A 22,762-nucleotide genomic window follows, 5' to 3' on the forward strand; every position below is an offset into this window, starting at 1 on the left:
GTCTCACTACCCAGTGTCTAACTACCAGTGTCGTCTCACTACCCAGTGTCTCACTACCAGTTTCTCACTAACAGTGTCTCACTACCCAGTGTCTCACTACCCAGCGTCTCACAAGCAGTGTCTCACTACCCAGTATCTCACTACCCCAGTGTCTCACTACCCAAGTGCCTCACTACCCAGTGTCTCATTACCCAGTGTCTCACAAGCAGTGTCCCACTACCAGTGTCTCACTACCCAGTGTTTCACTACCCAGTGTCTCACTACCCAGTGTCTCACTACCCAGTGTCTCACTACCCCAGTGTCTCACTACCCAGTGTCTCACTACCCACTGTCTCACTACGCAGTGTCTCGCTACCAGTGTCTCACTACGAGTGTCTCACTACCCAGTGTCTCACTACCCAGTGTCTCACAAGCAGTGTCGCACTACCAGTGTCTCACTACCCAGTGTCTCACTACCAGTGTCTCACAACCCAGCGTCTCGCTACCCAGTGTCTCAATAGCAGTGTCTCACTACCCAGTGTCTCACTACCCAGTGTCTCACTACACAGTGTCTCACTACCCCAATGTCTCACTAGCAGTGTCTCACTACCCAGTGTCTCACAACCCAGTGTCTCACTACTAGTGTCTCACTACCCAGCGTCTCACTACCCAGTGTCTAACTACACAGTGTCTCACTACCCCAATGTCTCACTAGCAGTGTCTCACTAGCAGTGTCTCCCTACCCAGTGTCTCACTCCCCAGTGTCTCACTACCCAGTGTCTAACTACACAGTGTCTCACTACCCCAATGTCTCACTAGCAGTGTCTCACTACCCAGTGTCTCACAACCCAGTGTCTCACTACCAGTGTCTCACTACCCAGCGTCTCACTACCCAGTGTCTAACTACACAGTGTCTCACTACCCCAATGTCTCACTAGCAGTGTCTCACTAGCAGTGTCTCCCTACCCAGTGTCCCACTCCACAGTGTCTCACTACCTGTGTCTCACTACCCCGGTGTCTCACTACCCAGTGTCTCACTACCCAGTGTCTCACTACTCAGTGTCTCACTAGCAGTGTCTCACTACACAGTGTCTCACTACCCAGTGTCTCACTACCCAGTGTCACACTAGCAGTGTCTCACTACCCAGTGTGTCACTACCCAGTGTGTCACTACCCAGTGTCTCACTACCCAGTGTCACACTAGCAGTGTCTCACTACCCAGTGTGTCACTACCCAGTGTCTCACCACCCAGTGTCTCACTACCCAGTGTCTCACTACCCAGTGTCTCACTACCCCAGTGTTTCACTACCCAGTGTCTCACTAGCAGTGTCTCACTACTCAGTGTCTCACTACCCAGTGTCTCACTACCCAGTGTTTCACTACCCAGTGTCTCACTACCCAGTTTATCACAACCCAGTGTCTCAGTAGCAGTGTCTCACTACCCAGTGTCTCACTACCCAGCGTCTCACTACCCAGCGTCTCACTATCCCAGTGTCTCACTAGCAGTGTCTCACTACCCAGTGTCTCACTAGCAGAGTCTCACTACCCAGTGTCTCACTATCCAGTGTCTCACTAGCAGTGTCTCACTACCCAGTGTCTCACTAGCAGTGTCTCACTAACCAGTGTCTCACTAGCAGTGTCTCACTACCAAGCGTCTCACTACCCAAGTGTCTCACTAGCAGTGTCTCACTAACCAGTGTCTCACTACCCAGTGTCTCACTACCCAGCGTCTCACTACCCAGCGTCTCACTAGCAGTGTCTCACTACCCAGTGTCTCACTAGCAGTGTCTCACTACCCAGTGTCACACTACTCAGTGTCTCACTAGCAGTGTCTCACTACCCAGTGTGTCACTACCCAGTGTCTCACTACCCAGTGTCTGACTACCCAGCGTCTCACTACCCCAGTGTTTCACTACCCAGTGTCTCACTACCCAGTGTCTCACTACCCAGTGTCTCACTAGCAGTGTCTCACTACCCAGTGTCTCACTACCCAGTTTGTCACTACCCAGTGTCTCAGTAGCAGTGTCTCACTACCCAGTGTCTCACTACCCAGCATCTCACTACCCAGCGTCTCACTATCCCAGTGTCTCACTAGCAGTGTCTCACTACCCAGTGTCTCACTAGGAGTGTCTCACTACCCAGTGTCTCACTACCCAGTGTCTCACTAGCAGTGTCTCACTACCAGTGTCTCACTACCCAGTGTATCACTACCAAGCGTCTCACTACCCAGTGTCTCACTAGCAGTGTCTCACTACCCAGTGTCTCACTACCCAGTGTCTCACTACCTGTGTCTCACTAGCAGTGTCTCACTACCCAGTGTCTCACTACCTGTGTCTCACTACCTAGTGTCTCACTACCCAGTGTCTCACTAGCAGTGTGTCACTACCCAGTGTCTCACTACCCAGTGTCTCACTACCCAGTGTCTCACTACCTGTGTCTCACTAGCAGTGTCTCACTACCCCAGTGTCACACTACCCAGTGTCTCACTACCCCAGTGTCTCACTAGCAGTGTCTCACTACCCAGTGTCTCACTACCAAGTGTCTCACTACACAGTATCTCACAACCCAGTGTTTCACTAGCAGTGTCTCACTACCCAGTGTCTCACTAGCAGTGTCTCACTACCCAGTGTCTCACTACCCAGCGTCTGACTACCCAGAGTCTCACTACCCAGTGTCTCACTAGCAGTGTCTCACTACCCAGTGTCTCACTAGCAGTGTCTCACTACGCAGTGTGTCACTACCCAGTGTGTCACTACCCAGTGTCTCACTACCCAGAGTCTCACTACCCATTGTCTTACTAGCAGTGTCTCACTACCCAGTGTCTCACTACCCAGTGTCTCACAAGCAGTGTCCCACTACCAGTGTCTCACTACCCAGTGTCTCACAAGCAGTGTCCCACTACCAGTGTCTCACTACCCAGTTTCTCACTACCCAGTGTCTCACTACCCAGTGTCTCACTACCCCAGTGTCTCACTACCAGTGTCTCACTACCCAGTGTCTCACTACCCAGTGTCTCACAAGCAGTGTCCCATTACCAGTGTCTCACTACACAGTGTCTCACAAGCAGTGTCCCACTACCAGTGTCTCACTACCCAGTGTCTCACTACCAGTTTCTCACTACCCAGTGTCTCACTAGCAGTGTCTCACTACCCAGTGTCTTTCAAGCAGTGTCTCACTACCCCTGTGTCTCACTACCTGTGTCTCACTACCCAGTGTCTCACTACCCAGTGTCTCACTACCCAGTGTCCCACTACCAGTGTCTCACAACCCAGCGTCTCACTACCCGGTGTATCACTACCCAGTGTCTCACTACCGAGTGTCTCACTACCCAGTGTCTCACTACCCAGTGTCTCACTACCCAGTGTCTCACTACCAGTTTCTCACTAACAGTGTCTCACTACCCAGTGTCTCACTACCCAGTGTCTCACTACCCCAGTGTCTCACTATCTGTGTCTCACTACCCAGTGTCTCACTACCCAGCGTCTCACGAGCAGTGTCTCACTACCCAGTGTCTCACTACCCAGTGTCTCACTACCCCAGTGTCTCACTACCTGTGTCTCACTACCCCAGTGTCTCACTACCCAGTGTCTCACTACCCCAGTGTCTCACTACCTGTGTCTCACTACCCAGTGTCTCACTAGCAGTGTCTCACTAGCAGTGTCTCACTACCCCAGTGTCTCACTACCCAGTGTCTCACTACCCAGTGTCTCACTAGTAGTGTCTCACTACCCACTGTCTCACTATCCAGTGTCTCACTACCCCAGTGTCTCACTACCCAGTGTCTCAATAGCAGTGTCTCACTACCCAGTGTCTCACTACCCAGTGTCTCACTAGCAGTGTCTCACTACCCAGTGTCTCACTACCCAGTTTCTAACTACCCAGTGTCTCAGTAGCAGTGTCTCACTACCCAGTGTCTCACTAGCAGTGTCTCACTACCCAGTATCTCACTACCCAGTGTCTCACTACCCAGTGTCTCAATAGCAGTGTCTCACTACCCAGTGTCTCACTAGCAGTGTCTCACTACCCAGTGTCTCAATACCTGTGTCTCATTACCCAGTGTCTCACTACCCAGTGTCTCACTAGCAGTGTGTCACTATCCAATGTCTCACTACCCAGTGTCTCACTACCCAGTGTCTCACTATCTGTGTCTCACTAGCAGTGTCTCACTACCCCAGTGTCTCACTTCCCAGTGTCTCACTACCCAGTGTCTCACTACCCCAGTGTCTCACTACCCAGTGTCTCACTACCCAGTGTCTCAATAGCAGTGTCTCACTACCAAGTGTCTCACTAGCAGTGTCTCACTACCCTGTGTCTCACTACCCCAGTGTCTCACTACCAAGTGTCTCACTACCCAGTGTCTCACTACCCCAGTGCCTCACTACCCCAGTGTCTCACTACCCAGTGTCTCACTACCCAGTGTCTCACTAGCAGTGTCTCACTACCCAGTGTCTCACTACCCAGTGTCTCACTACCCAGCGTCTCACTACCCAGAGTCTCACTAGCCAGTGTCTCACTAGCAGTGTCTCACTACCCAGTGTCTCACTAGCAGTGTCTCACTACCCAGTGTCTCACTACCCAGTGTCTCACTACCCCCAGTGTCTCACTACCCCAGTGTCTCACTACCCAGTGTCTCACTATCCAGTGTCTCACTACCCAGTGTCTCACTACCAAATGTCTCACTAGCAGTGTCTCACTACCCTGTGCCTCACTACCCCAGTGTCTCACTACCCAGTGTCTCACTACCCAGAGTCTCACTACCCAGTGTCTCACTAGCAGTGTCTCACTACCCAGTGTCTCAATAGCAGTGTCCCACTACCAGTGTCTCACTACCCAGTGTCTCACTACCCAGTGTCTCACTGCCAAAGTGTCTCACTACCGAGTGTCTCACTACCCAGTGTCTCACTACCCAGTGTCTCACTAACCAGTGTCTCACTAGCAGTGTCTCACTACCCCAGTGTCTGACTACCTGTGTCTCACTACCCAGTGTCTCACTACCCAGTGTCTCACTACCCAGTGTCTCACTACCAGTGCCTCACTACCCAGTGTCTCACTACCCAGTGTCTCACTACCCAGTGTCTCACTACCCAGTGTCTCACTACCAGTGTCTCACTACCCAGTGTCTCACTACCCAGTGTCTCACTACCAGGGCCTCATTACCCAGTGTCTCACTACCCAGTGTCTCACTACCAGTGTCTCACTACCCAGCGTCTCACTACCCAGTGTATCACTACCCAGTGTCTCACTAGCAGTGTCTCACTACCCAGTGTCTCACTAGCAATGTCTCACTACCCAGTGTCTCACTACCCAGTGTCTCACTAGCAGTGTCTGACTACCCAGTATCGCACTACCCAGTGTCTCACTAGCAGTGTCTCACTACCCAGTGTCGCACTACCCAGTGTCTCACTACGCCGTGTCTCACTACCCAGTGTCTAACTACCCAGTGTCTCACTACCCAGCGTCTCTCAAGCAGTGTCTCACTACCCCTGTGTCTCACTACCTGTGTCTCACTACCCAGTGTCTCACTACCCAGTGTCTCACTACCCCAGTGTCTCACTACCAGTGTCTCACTACCCAGTGTCTCACTACCCAGTGTCTCACTAGCAGTGTCTCACTACGCAGTGTGTCACTACCCAGTGTGTCACTACCCAGTGTCTCACTACCCAGAGTCTCACTACCCCAGTGTCTCACTACCTGTGTCTCACTACCCCAGTGTCTCACTACCCAGTATCTCACTACCCCAGTGTCTCACTACCTGTGTCTCACTACCCAGTGTCTCACTAGCAGTGTCTCACTAGCAGTGTCTCACTACCCCAGTGTCTCACTACCCAGTGTCTCACTACCCAGTGTCTCACTAGCAGTGTCTCACTACCCACTGTCTCACTATCCAGTGTCTCACTACCCCAGTGTCTCACTACCCAGTGTCTCAATAGCAGTGTCTCACTACCCAGTGTCTCACTACCCAGTGTCTCACTAGCAGTGTCTCACTACCCAGTGTCTCACTACCCAGTTTCTAACTACCCAGTGTCTCAATAGCAGTGTCTCACTACCCAGTGTCTCACTAGCAGTGTCTCACTACCCAGTATCTCACTACCCAGTGTCTCACTACCCAGTGTCTCAATAGCAGTGTCTCACTACCCAGTGTCTCACTAGCAGTGTCTCACTACCCAGTGTCTCACTACCTGTGTCTCATTACCCAGTGTCTCACTACCCAGTGTCTCACTAGCAGTGTGTCACTATCCAATGTCTCACTACCCAGTGTCTCACTACCCAGTGTCTCACTATCTGTGTCTCACTAGCAGTGTCTCACTACCCCAGTGTCTCACTTCCCAGTGTCTCACTACCCAGTGTCTCACTACCCCAGTGTCTCACTACCCAGTGTCTCACTACCCAGTGTCTCAATAGCAGTGTCTCACTACCAAGTGTCTCACTAGCAGTGTCTCACTACCCTGTGTCTCACTACCCCAGTGTCTCACTACCAAGTGTCTCACTACCCAGTGTCTCACTACCCCAGTGCCTCACTACCCCAGTGTCTCACTACCCAGTGTCTCACTACCCAGTGTCTCACTAGCAGTGTCTCACTACCCAGTGTCTCACTACCCAGTGTCTCACTACCCAGAGTCTCACTACCCCAGTGTCTCACTACCTGTGTCTCACTACCCCAGTGTCTCACTACCCAGTATCTCACTACCCCAGTGTCTCACTACCTGTGTCTCACTACCCAGTGTCTCACTAGCAGTGTCTCACTAGCAGTGTCTCACTACCCCAGTGTCTCACTACCCAGTGTCTCACTACCCAGTGTCTCACTAGCAGTGTCTCACTACCCACTGTCTCACTATCCAGTGTCTCACTACCCCAGTGTCTCACTACCCAGTGTCTCAATAGCAGTGTCTCACTACCCAGTGTCTCACTACCCAGTGTCTCACTAGCAGTGTCTCACTACCCAGTGTCTCACTACCCAGTTTCTAACTACCCAGTGTCTCAATAGCAGTGTCTCACTACCCAGTGTCTCACTAGCAGTGTCTCACTACCCAGTATCTCACTACCCAGTGTCTCACTACCCAGTGTCTCAATAGCAGTGTCTCACTACCCAGTGTCTCACTAGCAGTGTCTCACTACCCAGTGTCTCACTACCTGTGTCTCATTACCCAGTGTCTCACTACCCAGTGTCTCACTAGCAGTGTGTCACTATCCAATGTCTCACTACCCAGTGTCTCACTACCCAGTGTCTCACTATCTGTGTCTCACTAGCAGTGTCTCACTACCCCAGTGTCTCACTTCCCAGTGTCTCACTACCCAGTGTCTCACTACCCCAGTGTCTCACTACCCAGTGTCTCACTACCCAGTGTCTCAATAGCAGTGTCTCACTACCAAGTGTCTCACTAGCAGTGTCTCACTACCCTGTGTCTCACTACCCCAGTGTCTCACTACCAAGTGTCTCACTACCCAGTGTCTCACTACCCCAGTGCCTCACTACCCCAGTGTCTCACTACCCAGTGTCTCACTACCCAGTGTCTCACTAGCAGTGTCTCACTACCCAGTGTCTCACTACCCAGTGTCTCACTACCCAGAGTCTCACTACCCCAGTGTCTCACTACCTGTGTCTCACTACCCCAGTGTCTCACTACCCAGTATCTCACTACCCCAGTGTCTCACTACCTGTGTCTCACTACCCAGTGTCTCACTAGCAGTGTCTCACTAGCAGTGTCTCACTACCCCAGTGTCTCACTACCCAGTGTCTCACTACCCAGTGTCTCACTAGCAGTGTCTCACTACCCACTGTCTCACTATCCAGTGTCTCACTACCCCAGTGTCTCACTACCCAGTGTCTCAATAGCAGTGTCTCACTACCCAGTGTCTCACTACCCAGTGTCTCACTAGCAGTGTCTCACTACCCAGTGTCTCACTACCCAGTTTCTAACTACCCAGTGTCTCAATAGCAGTGTCTCACTACCCAGTGTCTCACTAGCAGTGTCTCACTACCCAGTATCTCACTACCCAGTGTCTCACTACCCAGTGTCTCAATAGCAGTGTCTCACTACCCAGTGTCTCACTAGCAGTGTCTCACTACCCAGTGTCTCACTACCTGTGTCTCATTACCCAGTGTCTCACTACCCAGTGTCTCACTAGCAGTGTGTCACTATCCAATGTCTCACTACCCAGTGTCTCACTACCCAGTGTCTCACTACCCAGTGTCTCACTATCTGTGTCTCACTAGCAGTGTCTCACTACCCCAGTGTCTCACTTCCCAGTGTCTCACTACCCAGTGTCTCACTACCCCAGTGTCTCACTACCCAGTGTCTCACTACCCAGTGTCTCAATAGCAGTGTCTCACTACCAAGTGTCTCACTAGCAGTGTCTCACTACCCTGTGTCTCACTACCCCAGTGTCTCACTACCAAGTGTCTCACTACCCAGTGTCTCACTACCCCAGTGCCTCACTACCCCAGTGTCTCACTACCCAGTGTCTCACTACCCAGTGTCTCACTAGCAGTGTCTCACTACCCAGTGTCTCACTACCCAGTGTCTCACTACCCAGAGTCTCACTAGCCAGTGTCTCACTAGCAGTGTCTCACTACCCAGTGTCTCACTAGCAGTGTCTCACTACCCAGTGTCTCACTAGCAGTGTCTCACTACCCCAGTGTGTCACTACCCAGTGTCTCACTACCCAGTATCTCACTACGACTGTCTCACTACCCAGTGTCTCACTACCCAGTGTCTCACTACCCCAGTGTCTCACTACCCAGTGTCTCACTACCCAGTGTCTCACTACCCAGTGTCTCACTACCAAATGTCTCACTAGCAGTGTCTCACTACCCTGTGCCTCACTACCCCAGTGTCTCACTACCCAGTGTCTCACTACCCAGAGTCTCACTACCCAGTGTCTCACTAGCAGTGTCTCACTACCCAGTATCTCACTAACCAGTGTCTCACTAGCAGTGTCTCACTACCCCAGTGTCTGACTACCTGTGTCTCACTACCCAGTGTCTCACTACCCAGTGTCTCACTACCCAGTGTCTCACTACCAGTGCCTCACTACCCAGTGTCTCACTACCCAGTGTCTCACTACCCAGTGTCTCACAAGCAGTGTCTCACTACCAGTGTCTCACTACCCAGTGTCTCACTACCCAGTGTCTCACTACCAGTGCCTCACTACCCAGTGTCTCACTAGCAGTGTCTCACTACCCAGTATCTCACTACCCAGTGTCTCACTACCCAGTGTCTCAATAGCAGTGTCTCACTACCCAGTGTCTCACTAGCAGTGTCTCACTACCCAGTGTCTCACTACCTGTGTCTCATTACCCAGTGTCTCACTACCCAGTGTCTCACTAGCAGTGTGTCACTATCCAATGTCTCACTACCCAGTGTCTCACTACCCAGTGTCTCACTATCTGTGTCTCACTAGCAGTGTCTCACTACCCCAGTGTCTCACTTCCCAGTGTCTCACTACCCAGTGTCTCACTACCCCAGTGTCTCACTACCCAGTGTCTCACTACCCAGTGTCTCAATAGCAGTGTCTCACTACCAAGTGTCTCACTAGCAGTGTCTCACTACCCTGTGTCTCACTACCCCAGTGTCTCACTACCAAGTGTCTCACTACCCAGTGTCTCACTACCCCAGTGCCTCACTACCCCAGTGTCTCACTACCCAGTGTCTCACTACCCAGTGTCTCACTAGCAGTGTCTCACTACCCAGTGTCTCACTACCCAGTTTCTCACAACCCAGAGTCTCACTAGCCAGTGTCTCACTAGCAGTGTCTCACTACCCAGTGTCTCACTAGCAGTGTCTCACTACCCAGTGTCTCACTAGCAGTGTCTCACTACCCCAGTGTGTCACTACCCAGTGTCTCACTAACCAGTATCTCACTACGACTGTCTCACTACCCAGTGTCTCACTACCCCAGTGTCTCACTACCCAGTGTCTCACTACCCAGTGTCTCACTACCCAGTGTCTCACTACCAAATGTCTCACTAGCAGTGTCTCACTACCCTGTGCCTCACTACCCCAGTGTCTCACTACCCAGTGTCTCACTACCCAGAGTCTCACTACCCAGTGTCTCACTAGCAGTGTCTCACTACCCAGTGTCTCACTAACCAGTGTCTCACTAGCAGTGTCTCACTACCCCAGTGTCTGACTACCTGTGTCTCACTACCCAGTGTCTCACTACCCAGTGTCTCACTACCCAGTGTCTCACTACCAGTGCCTCACTACCCAGTGTCTCACTACCCAGTGTCTCACTACCCAGTGTCTCACAAGCAGTGTCTCACTACCAGTGTCTCACTACCCAGTGTCTCACTACCCAGTGTCTCACTACCAGTGCCTCACTACCCAGTGTCTCACTACCCAGTGTCTCACTACCAGTGTCTCACTACCCAGCGTCTCACTACCCAGTGTATCACTACCCAGTGTCTCACTACCCAGTGTCTCACTACCAGTGCCTCACTACCCAGTGTCTCACTACCCAGTGTCTCACTACCAGTGTCTCACTACCCAGCGTCTCACTACCCAGTGTATCACTACCCAGTGTCTCACTAGCAGTGTCTCACTACCCAGAGTCTCACTACCCATTGTCTTACTAGCAGTGTCTCACTACCCAGTGTCTCACTACCCAGTGTCTCACAAGCAGTGTCCCACTACCAGTGTCTCACTACCCAGTGTCTCACAAGCAGTATCCCACTACCAGTGTCTCACTACCCAGTTTCTCACTACCCAGTGTCTCACTACCCAGTGTCTCACTACCCCAGTGTCTCACTACCAGTGTCTCACTACCCAGTGTCTCACTACCCAGTGTCTCACAAGCAGTGTCCCATTACCAGTGTCTCACTACCCAGTGTCTCACAAGCAGTGTCCCACTACCAGTGTCTCACTACCCAGTGTCTCACTACCAGTTTCTCACTACCCAGTGTCTCACTAGCAGTGTCTCACTACCCAGTGTCTCACTACCCAGTGTCTCACTACCCAGTGTCCCACTACCAGTGTCTCACAACCCAGCGTCTCACTACCCGGTGTATCACTACCCAGTGTCTCACTACCGAGTGTCTCACTACCCAGTGTCTCACTACCCAGTGTCTCACTACCCAGTGTCTCACTACCAGTTTCTCACTAACAGTGTCTCACTACCCAGTGTCTCACTACCCAGTGTCTCACTACCCCAGTGTCTCACTATCTGTGTCTCACTACCCAGTGTCTCACTACCCAGCGTCTCACGAGCAGTGTCTCACTACCCAGTGTCTCACTACCCAGTGTCTCACTACCCCAGTGTCTCACTACCTGTGTCTCACTACCCCAGTGTCTCACTACCCAGTGTCTCACTACCCCAGTGTCTCACTACCTGTGTCTCACTACCCAGTGTCTCACTAGCAGTGTCTCACTACCCCAGTGTCTCACTACCCAGTGTCTCACTACCCAGTGTCTCAGTAGCAGTGTCTCACTACCCACTGTCTCACTATCCAGTGTCTCACTACCCCAGTGTCTCACTACCCAGTGTCTCAATAGCAGTGTCTCACTACCCAGTGTCTCACTACCCAGTGTCTCACTAGCAGTGTCTCACTACCCAGTGTCTCACTACCCAGTTTCTAACTACCCAGTGTCTCAGTAGCAGTGTCTCACTACCCAGTGTCTCACTAGCAGTGTCTCACTACCCAGTATCTCACTACCCAGTGTCTCACTACCCAGTGTCTCAATAGCAGTGTCTCACTACCCAGTGTCTCACTAGCAGTGTCTCACTACCCAGTGTCTCAATACCTGTGTCTCATTACCCAGTGTCTCACTACCCAGTGTCTCACTAGCAGTGTGTCACTATCCAATGTCTCACTACCCAGTGTCTCACTACCCAGTGTCTCACTATCTGTGTCTCACTCGCAGTGTCTCACTACCCCAGTGTCTCACTTCCCAGTGTCTCACTACCCAGTGTCTCACTACCCCAGTGTCTCACTACCCAGTGTCTCACTACCCAGTGTCTCAATAGCAGTGTCTCACTACCAAGTGTCTCACTAGCAGTGTCTCACTACCCTGTGTCTCACTACCCCAGTGTCTCACTACCAAGTGTCTCACTACCCAGTGTCTCACTACCCCAGTGCCTCACTACCCCAGTGTCTCACTACCCAGTGTCTCACTACCCAGTGTCTCACTAGCAGTGTCTCACTACCCAGTGTCTCACTACCCAGTGTCTCACTACCCAGCGTCTCACTACCCAGAGTCTCACTAGCCAGTGTCTCACTAGCAGTGTCTCACTACCCAGTGTCTCACTAGCAGTGTCTCACTACCCAGTGTCTCACTACCCAGTGTCTCACTACCCCAGTGTCTCACTACCCCAGTGTCTCACTACCCAGTGTCTCACTACCCAGTGTCTCACTACCCAGTGTCTCACTAGCAGTGTCTCACTACCCTGTGCCTCACTACCCCAGTGTCTCACTACCCAGTGTCTCACTACCCAGAGTCTCACTACCCAGTGTCTCACTAGCAGTGTCTCACTACCCAGTGTCTCAATAGCAGTGTCCCACTACCAGTGTCTCACTACCCAGTGTCTCACTACCCAGTGTCTCACTGCCAAAGTGTCTCACTACCGAGTGTCTCACTACCCAGTGTCTCACTACCCAGTGTCTCACTAACCAGTGTCTCACTAGCAGTGTCTCACTACCCCAGTGTCTGACTACCTGTGTCTCACTACCCAGTGTCTCATTACCCAGTGTCTCACTACCCAGTGTCTCACTACCAGTGCCTCACTACCCAGTGTCTCACTACCCAGTGTCTCACTACCCAGTGTCTCACTACCAGTGTCTCACTACCCAGTGTCTCACTACCCAGTGTCTCACTACCAGGGCCTCATTACCCAGTGTCTCACTACCCAGTGTCTCACTACCAGTGTCTCACTACCCAGCGTCTCACTACCCAGTGTATCACTACCCAGTGTCTCACTAGCAGTGTCTCACTACCCAGTGTCTCACTAGCAATGTCTCACTACCCAGTGTCTCACTACCCAGTGTCTCACTAGCAGTGTCTGACTACCCAGTATCGCACTACCCAGTGTCTCACTAGCAGTGTCTCACTACCCAGTGTCGCACTACCCAGTGTCTCACTACGCCGTGTCTCACTACCCAGTGTCTAACTACCCAGTGTCTCACTACCCAGCGTCTCTCAAGCAGTGTCTCACTACCCCTGTGTCTCACTACCTGTGTCTCACTACCCAGTGTCTCACTACCCAGTGTCTCACTACCCCAGTGTTTCACTACCAGTGTCTCACTACCCAGTGTCTCACTACCCAGTGTCTCACTAGCAGTGTCTCACTACGCAGTGTGTCACTACCCAGTGTGTCACTACCCAGTGTCTCACTACCCAGAGTCTCACTACCCCAGTGTCTCACTACCTGTGTCTCACTACCCCAGTGTCTCACTACCCAGTGTCTCACTACCCCAGTGTCTCACTACCTGTGTCTCACTACCCAGTGTCTCACTAGCAGTGTCTCACTAGCAGTGTCTCACTACCCCAGTGTCTCACTACCCAGTGTCTCACTACCCAGTGTCTCACTAGCAGTGTCTCACTACCCACTGTCTCACTATCCAGTGTCTCACTACCCCAGTGTCTCACTACCCAGTGTCTCAATAGCAGTGTCTCACTACCCAGTGTCTCACTACCCAGTGTCTCACTAGCAGTGTCTCACTACCCAGTGTCTCACTACCCAGTTTCTAACTACCCAGTGTCTCAATAGCAGTGTCTCACTACCCAGTGTCTCACTAGCAGTGTCTCACTACCCAGTATCTCACTACCCAGTGTCTCACTACCCAGTGTCTCAATAGCAGTGTCTCACTACCCAGTGTCTCACTAGCAGTGTCTCACTACCCAGTGTCTCACTACCTGTGTCTCATTACCCAGTGTCTCACTACCCAGTGTCTCACTAGCAGTGTGTCACTATCCAATGTCTCACTACCCAGTGTCTCACTACCCAGTGTCTCACTATCTGTGTCTCACTAGCAGTGTCTCACTACCCCAGTGTCTCACTTCCCAGTGTCTCACTACCCAGTGTCTCACTACCCCAGTGTCTCACTACCCAGTGTCTCAATAGCAGTGTCTCACTACCAAGTGTCTCACTAGCAGTGTCTCACTACCCTGTGTCTCACTACCCCAGTGTCTCACTACCAAGTGTCTCACTACCCAGTGTCTCACTACCCCAGTGCCTCACTACCCCAGTGTCTCACTACCCAGTGTCTCACTACCCAGTGTCTCACTAGCAGTGTCTCACTACCCAGTGTCTCACTACCCAGTGTCTCACTACCCAGAGTCTCACTAGCCAGTGTCTCACTAGCAGTGTCTCACTACCCAGTGTCTCACTAGCAGTGTCTCACTACCCAGTGTCTCACTAGCAGTGTCTCACTACCCCAGTGTGTCACTACCCAGTGCCTCACTACCCAGTATCTCACTACGACTGTCTCACTACCCAGTGTCTCACTACCCAGTGTCTCACTACCCCAGTGTCTCACTACCCAGTGTCTCACTACCCAGTGTCTCACTACCCAGTGTCTCACTACCAAATGTCTCACTAGCAGTGTCTCACTACCCTGTGCCTCACTACCCCAGTGTCTCACTACCCAGTGTCTCACTACCCAGAGTCTCACTACCCAGTGTCTCACTAGCAGTGTCTCACTACCCAGTGTCTCACTAACCAGTGTCTCACTAGCAGTGTCTCACTACCCCAGTGTCTGACTACCTGTGTCTCACTACCCAGTGTCTCACTACCCAGTGTCTCACTACCCAGTGTCTCACTACCAGTGCCTCACTACCCAGTGTCTCACTACCCAGTGTCTCACTACCCAGTGTCTCACAAGCAGTGTCTCACTACCAGTGTCTCACTACCCAGTGTCTCACTACCCAGTGTCTCACTACCAGTGCCTCACTACCCAGTGTCTCACTACCCAGTGTCTCACTACCAGTGTCTCACTACCCAGCGTCTCACTACCCAGTGTATCACTACCCAGTGTCTCACTAGCAGTGTCTCACTACCCAGTGTCTCACTAGCAATGTCTCACTACCCAGTGTCTCACTACCCAGTGTCTCACTAGCAGTGTCTGACTACCCAGTATCGCACTACCCAGTGTCTCACTCGCAGTGTCTCACTACCCAGTGTCGCACTACCCAGTGTCTCACTACGCCGTGTCTCACTACCCAGTGTCTAACTACCCAGTGTCTCACTACCCAGCGTCTCTCAAGCAGTGTCTCACTACCCCTGTGTCTCACTACCTGTGTCTCACTACTCAGTGTCTCACTACCCAGTGTCTCACTACCCAGTGTGTCACTACCCAGTGTCTCACTACCCAGTGTCTCACAACCCAGCGTCTCACTACCCGGTGTATCACTACCGAGTGTCTCACTACCCAGTGTCTCACTACCCAGTGTCTCACTACCCAGTGTCTCACTACCAGTTTCTCACTAACAGTGTCTCACTACCCAGTGTCTCACTACCCACTGTCTCACTATCCAGTGTCTCACTACCCCAGTGTCTCACTACCTAGTGTCTCACTAGCAGTGTCTCACTACCCAGTGTCTCACTACCCAGTGTCTCAATAGCAGTGTCTCACTACCCCAGTGTCTCACTGCCCAAGTGTCTCACTACCCAGTGTCTCACTACCCAGTGTCTCAATACCAGTTTCTCACTACCAGGTGTCTCACTACCCAGTGCCTCACTACCAGTATCTCACTACGAGTGTCTCACTACCCACTGTCTCACTATCCAGTGTCTCACTACCCCAGTGTCTCACTCCCCCAGTGTCTCACTACCCAGTGTCTCACTACCCAGTGTCTCACTAGCAGTGTCTCACTACCAGGTGTCTCACTACCCAGTGTCTCACAACCCAGTGTCTCAATAGCAGTGTCTCACTACCCCAGTGTCTCACTACCCAGTGTCTCACTGCCCAAGTGTCTCACTACCCAGTGTCTCACTACCCAGTGTCTCACTACCAGTTTCTCACTAACAGGGTCTCACTACCCAGTGTCTCACTACCAGTGTCTCACTACCCCAGTTTCTCACTACCTGTGTCTCACTACCCAGTGTCTCACTACCCAGCGTCTCACAAGCAGTGTCTCACTACCCCAGTGTCTCACTACCTGTGTCTCACTACCCAGTGTCTCACTACCAGTGTCTCACTACCCAGTGTCTCACTACCAGTGTCTCACAACCCAGCGTCTCACTACCCGGTGTATCACTACCCAGTGTCTCACTACCCAGTGTCTCACTACCCAGTGTCTCACCACCCAGTGTCTCACTACCCAGTGTCCCACTACCAGTGTCTCACTACCCAGTGTCTCACTACCAGTGTCTCACAACCCAGCGTCTCACTACCCGGTGTATCACTACCCAGTGTCTCACTACCGAGTGTCTCACTACCCAGTGTCCCACTACCAGTGTCTCACTACCCAGTGTCTCACTACCCAGTGTCGTCTCACTGCCCAAGTGTCTCACTACCCAGTGTCTCACTACCCAGTGTCTCACTACCCAGTGTCTCACAAGCAGTGTCCCACTACCAGTGTCTCACTACCCCAGTGTCTCACTACCCCAGATTCTCACTACCCCACTGTCTCACTACCCAGTGTCTCACTACCCAGTGTCTCACTACCCAGTGTCTCACTACCAGTGTCTCACTAGGAGTGTCTCACTACCCAGTGCCTCACTACCCCGTGTCTCACTACCCAGTGTCTCACTACCCAGTGTCTCACTACCCAGTGTCTCACTACCCAGTGTGTCACTACCCAGTGTCTCACTACCCAGTGTCTCACTACCCCAGTGTCTCACTACCCACTGTCTCACTACCCACTGTCTCACTACCCAGTGTCTCGCTACCAGTGTCTCACTACGAGTGTCTCACTACCCAGTGTCTCACTACCCAGCGTCTCACTACCCAGCGTCTCACTACCCAGTGTCTCACTACCGGTGTCTCACTACCCAGTGTCTCACTACCCAGTGTGTAACTACCCAGTGTCTCACTACCCAGTGTCTCACTACCCGTGTCTCACTACCCAGTGTCTCACTACCCAGTGTCTCCCGACCCAGTGTATCACTATCCAGTGTCTCACAACCCTGGCATCTTCATCTGCAAACGTGAACAAACAGTAGCATCTACATCTTCAGAACGTGAAAAACCAGTGGCATCTACATCTGTGGAATGTAAGAACCAGTGGCATCTACATCTGCAGAAGCTGAAGAACCAGTGACATCTACATCTGAACAACGTGAAGAACCAGTGGCATCTTCATCTACAGAAGCTGAAGAACCAGTAGCATCTACGTCTGCAGAAGGTGAAAAACCAATGGCATCTACATCTGCAGAATATAAAGAACCAGTGGCATCTTTCATTTGCAGAAAATGAAAAACCAGTGGCATCTACATCTTCAGAACGTGAAAAGCCAGTGGCATCCACACCTGCAGAACATGAAGAACCGGTGGCATCTACATCGGCAGAATATGAAGAACCAGTGGCATCCACATCTGCAGAACGTGAAGAACCATTGGCATCTACATCTGCAAAACGTGAAGAACCAGTGGCATCTACATCTGCAGAAGGTGAAGAACCAGTTGCATCTCCATCTGCAGAACGTGAAGAACCAGTGGTATCTACATTTGCAGAACGTGAAGAACCAGTGGCAACTACATCTGCAGCAGGTGAAGAACAAGTGACATCTTCATCTGCAAACGTGAACACCAGTGGCATCTACATCTGTGGAATGCAAAGAACCCGTGGCATCTATATATGCAGAAGGTGAAGAAACAGTGGCATCTACATCTGTAGAACATGAAGAACCATTTACATCTACATCAGCACAACGTGAATAACAAGTGGCATCTACGTCTGCAGAAGGTGAAAACCCAATGGCATCTACATCTGCAGAATATAAAGAACCAGTGGCATCTATCACCTGCAGAAAATGAAGAACCAGTGGCATCCACATCTGCAGAACGTGAAGAACCGGTGGCATCTACATCTGCAGAACGTGAAGAACCGTTGGCATCTACGTCTACAGGCGATTATACAACGTTTAACGCCATTCCCCGTGTTATTTGTACAGGCCATACAACATATATGGGGAGTCCCTGTACATTCAACAAGGCGGGGTAACAGCGATGGCAGCCCTGACAATGTTGAAATCCACCCCTGGTAACGATGGTCCATAACTCACACTCATACTTTGATGTGACTCGGACTTTACCACGAATATGGTTTTGCGCTGAGCTTCCTTTCATCCATCCCAGCCCCTCTGTGGGCCCTCTACACACATCGCACGTTGTGCCAGTTCACTCTAGGAAGCAACCCTGGGGGCTAAGGTCACGTCAGTATGCCACCTCGGGTGCTACAGTGGCTAAGAGATGTTAACTACCTTCCATGGTATACAGGAGGTCGTGAGTTCCATCCAGACCCTGACGATGCCTGCTGCTGCAGTATATTTGGAGTCTGTGTCTCTCTTTCATCATCACAGTGGAGATGTTACCTACCTCGCCTGGTATACAGGAGGTCGTGGGTTTGATCCCGACCCGTGATGATGCCTGCTGCTGCTGAATATTTGGAGTCTGCGTCTCTCTCTCTCATCATCACAGTGGTGAGGAGATTCTAGATTTGAAGCTTTCGTGACTGCAAGGATCCATACTCTTTGGTTCTATTCGGTAAAGTCACGTAGGTAAAAAATAAAACAAAAAATAACGACGTTTCGGCCACAACACAAGTGGCCTTCATAAGGTGAAGGGACTGTACTGTCCAGAGGACAGCGTTGGAGTGAAGACAGCCAAGCTCAGGTCGCGTCCTTTAAGCTGTGTGGGAGGAAACCAAACGCTTTGACAAAGGAATTAGCATAACATGCTGCAGAGGACCGGCACGGGGAGGGGGGGGGGTTACAAAAGGGAAATAAGCTGCTGTGAAAGTTTAGGATACCACTACTTGAATAAATATACTGTACCATTGAAAATTAGTTTAATGTTTGGTATGATTTAGAACATCTTTCCAATGATTGCTTAATTTGAAACCATCTTCTCGGTTGAAATTGTGTCTGTGTTTGTAAATCTGAATTGCCTCGTGGACAAATCTCTGATAAAAACCCGTGGGTTTGCAGAGAACCTTGGTATCGGAGAAAACTATATCGTGATCACCCACAGCGTTGCAACAGTGATCAGCTACGGCAGAAAAATTCGTTCTGCCGTGTTTCAAGTCTGATTTGTGCTCGCGAATTCGGTCAGAGACATGTCGTTTCGTCTCCCCGATATAGCAATCACCACAGGTGCAGCTCAATTTGTAAACCCCGGGGGGTACTGTAAGTCATTGCTTTCACACTCACTTCTGCTGCTGTATCTTCACCGAATTCTAAACAGATTCTGTTTAAGGCCAGCCTATCTTTAATCTCAGAGAGGATAAGGCTACTCCGATTTGAACTCGATACTTTAGACAGGACGCTCCTACAAGCTCATTTAATGTTAATACAAAAAATGTCACCTTCTGATTGGAACCACGCAGACAACATGACTGCTTCTTCTGCTGATTCACTATCAGTCAAATGCAAAGCTAACCTGATTTCTTAATTCAACCACCTATCAAAGGAGAACCCAGTCCCACATATAACAAAACTAGACGTTAACAAAATCGTCATTAATCAGAGTAGCACCCCGATTTCGGACAATCTGAAAACAGTACTGGCTAGAGGGCTAAATTTTGCTGTCACCCCAAAACATATACCTGTAGATGATATCATCTCTCAGGTCGATGTAGCCCTCAAAGTCGTAGGACACATCCAAGCAGACGTTGTGAGAGCTGAAATAGCCACTATTCTTAAGAATGCTAAGAAACCCATTAGCAACATCAGCAAAAATGAACGCTCTGAACTCGCGAATTTTAAAAACAGAAATGATATAGTCATCCTCTCAGCCGACAAAGGCAACGCTACTGTAATTATGGATAAAGATTCATACAACAACAAAATCCAGAACCTGCTCAACGATGGAAGTTACTCAATAAATAAAAATGACCCTACAACAAGATCATCACAAGTTCGACCTCCCTAATCGAACCAACTAAACGTCCCTCCCTAAAACCTTCTGCTGCAAGACCCCCTAGATTCTATGGTCTTCCCAAGATTCATAAAGAAGGCACCCCACTACGACCCATGGTATCCACGATCAACTCCCCTACCTATAGACTAGCCCATTTTCTGTCAGATACCTTGCTGCCTTTCACTGGCAAGACCTCCTCAGAAGTACTTAACTCAGCCCAATTGGTCTCTATGGTCAAAGACGTTGTACTGTCCCCTGACGATATCCTTGTCAGCTTCGATGTGGTCTCTTTGTTCACCAAGGTCCCAGTACCTGATACCATTAAAATAATTTAAAATGTGGTCCAACATGGACTAGACCCTGATACACCTGTGCTGGTTAGGCACTGCCTCACAATACCTACTTTACTTGGAATGGCACCTTCTACAAACAAAATGAGGGTACCCCCATGGGATCCCCCTTGTCACGAGTGATAGACAATGTTTTCATGGAGAAATTTGAATCAGACGCCATCCAGACTTCCATCCTCAGACCTTCCCTGTGGAAGAGATATGTAGACGACACTTTCGTCATTTGGCCACATGGCCTCTCAGCTTTGAACCTTTTCCTAGACCACATCAATTCGAGACATCCCGCCATCAAATTCACCATGGAAGTGGAGAATGATGGCAAGTTACCATTCTTGGATGTTCTGTTTGAGAGGAGACCTGATGGCTCATTGGGACATTCTGTCTACAGGAAAACCTACCCACACAGATTCCTACTTGAAACCTGATTCCCACCACCACCCGACTCAAAATAATTATCTCATCAAAACGTTATACCACAGGGCTTATTGCATTTCGGACCAACACCACCTGACCAGTGAATTAAAACATGTACATCTGGCCCTCAAGAGGAACGGATACTCTGACCGTACCATCCGCCAAGCTGTTTCTCCCTCCATACAGAAACAACCACTTGATACTCCGATCAAAAACATCACACTACCATATATAGCAGGCGTTACTAAAAAGATCTCCAAAATTCTAAACAAACACAAGATCCTGGTCCGGTTCAATACAGTACACAAAATCCGTGACCTGATCCCATCCGTGAAGGATGTCATTCCTGACTTACAGTACCCCGGGGTTTACAAATTGAGCTGTACCTGTGGTGATTGCTATATTGGGGAGACGAAACGACATGTCTCTGACCGAATTCGCGAGCACAAATCAGACTTGAAACACGGCAGAATGAATTCTTCTGCCGTAGCTGATCACTGTTACAACGCTGTGGGTGATCACGATATAGTTTTCTCCGATTCCAAGGTTCTCTGCAAACCCACGGGTTTTTATCAGAGATTTGTCCACGAGGCAATTCAGATTTACAAACACAGACAATTTCAACCGAGAAGATGGTTTCAAATTAAGCAATCATTGGAAAGATGTTCTAAATCATACCAACATTAAACTAATTTTCAATGGTACAGTATATTGATTCAAGTAGTGGTATCCTAAACTTTCACAGCAGCTTATTTCCCTTCACACCAACATTTGTAAACTCTCTCCCCCCCCCCCCCCCGTGCCGGTCCTCTACAGCATGTTATGCTAATTCCTTTGTCAAAGCGTTTGGTTTCCTCCCACACAGCTTAAAGGACGCGACCTGAGCTTGGCTGTCTTCACTCCAACGCTGTCCTCTGGACAGTACGGTCCCTTCACCTGATGAAGGCCACTTGTGTTGTGGCCGAAACGTCGTGATTTTTTGTTGTTTTATTTTTTACCTACATGACTTTACCGAATAGAACCAAATAGTATGGTGAAGAGATCTTAACTACCTCGCCTGGTATCCAGAAATTCATGGGTTCGATCCCAACCCTGATGATGCCTTCTGCTGTATATTTGAAGTCTGCGTCTGTCTCTCATCATCATCATCCTCACAGTGGCTAGGAGATGTTAACTACCTCGCCTTGTGTGCACGAGATCGTGGGCGCCACGGTGGCAAGGAGACGTTATGAACATCGCACGTGCCGCAATTAATTTTCGCGAGTCAATAATTTACGGCGGAATTGGTTCAACACTGGTCAAATTCTGGACAAGTTTTGACATTCCAGTGTCTCGTCATCAGCGGTATTTCTTTAACTTCCAGATGCTACAGACAAGGGCTCCCTCTCCCTCCTCCGCTCTGTCTCACTCTCTCAGATAGTGGGTCTTGGTTGGACGCAAATTTATTTAGTAGCACACAACACAAGACAACCATTAGCGTGGCTGCGGTGGATATGACAGCCTAAAAAAAAACACGCAGGCAACGCGTCCCCTTTGTAAGTGTGTGGCTCTCCATGCCTGTAGCCACACGCAAACTCCAAATATACAGCAGCAGGCATCGTCAGCGGTCGAGATCGATCCCACGACCTCCTAAATACCAGGCGAGGTAGGTAACATCTCTTAGCCACCGTGATGATGATGAGAGAGAGACACAGACTCCAAATATACAGCAGCAGGCATCGTTAGCGGTCGAGATCGAACCCACGACCTCCTGCATACCAGGCGAGGTAGTTAACATCTCATAGGCACCGCGGCGAAACCCGTCAGCCACAAGGCATCCCGGCGAGAAAGATGTATTTGCGTCGTGCATCGTGAATATTGTTATCACCATTATCATCGTTTCACATCAATTACGGCGTGTATGTGTGTGTTTGTGGTGAACACAAGACTTGGTGATGATGGTGCTGTCTCTTCGGTGTCCGAACTTACACCGGCGAAAAAAGTTACGTTCCATGAAAAACGTG

Source organism: Petromyzon marinus, unplaced genomic scaffold (assembly GCF_048934315.1).
Source record: "Petromyzon marinus isolate PM22_M1 ecotype Great Lakes invasive population unplaced genomic scaffold, UKy_Petmar_22M1.pri1.0 PM_Scaffold_11, whole genome shotgun sequence".
Lineage (NCBI taxonomy): Eukaryota > Metazoa > Chordata > Hyperoartia > Petromyzontiformes > Petromyzontidae > Petromyzon > Petromyzon marinus.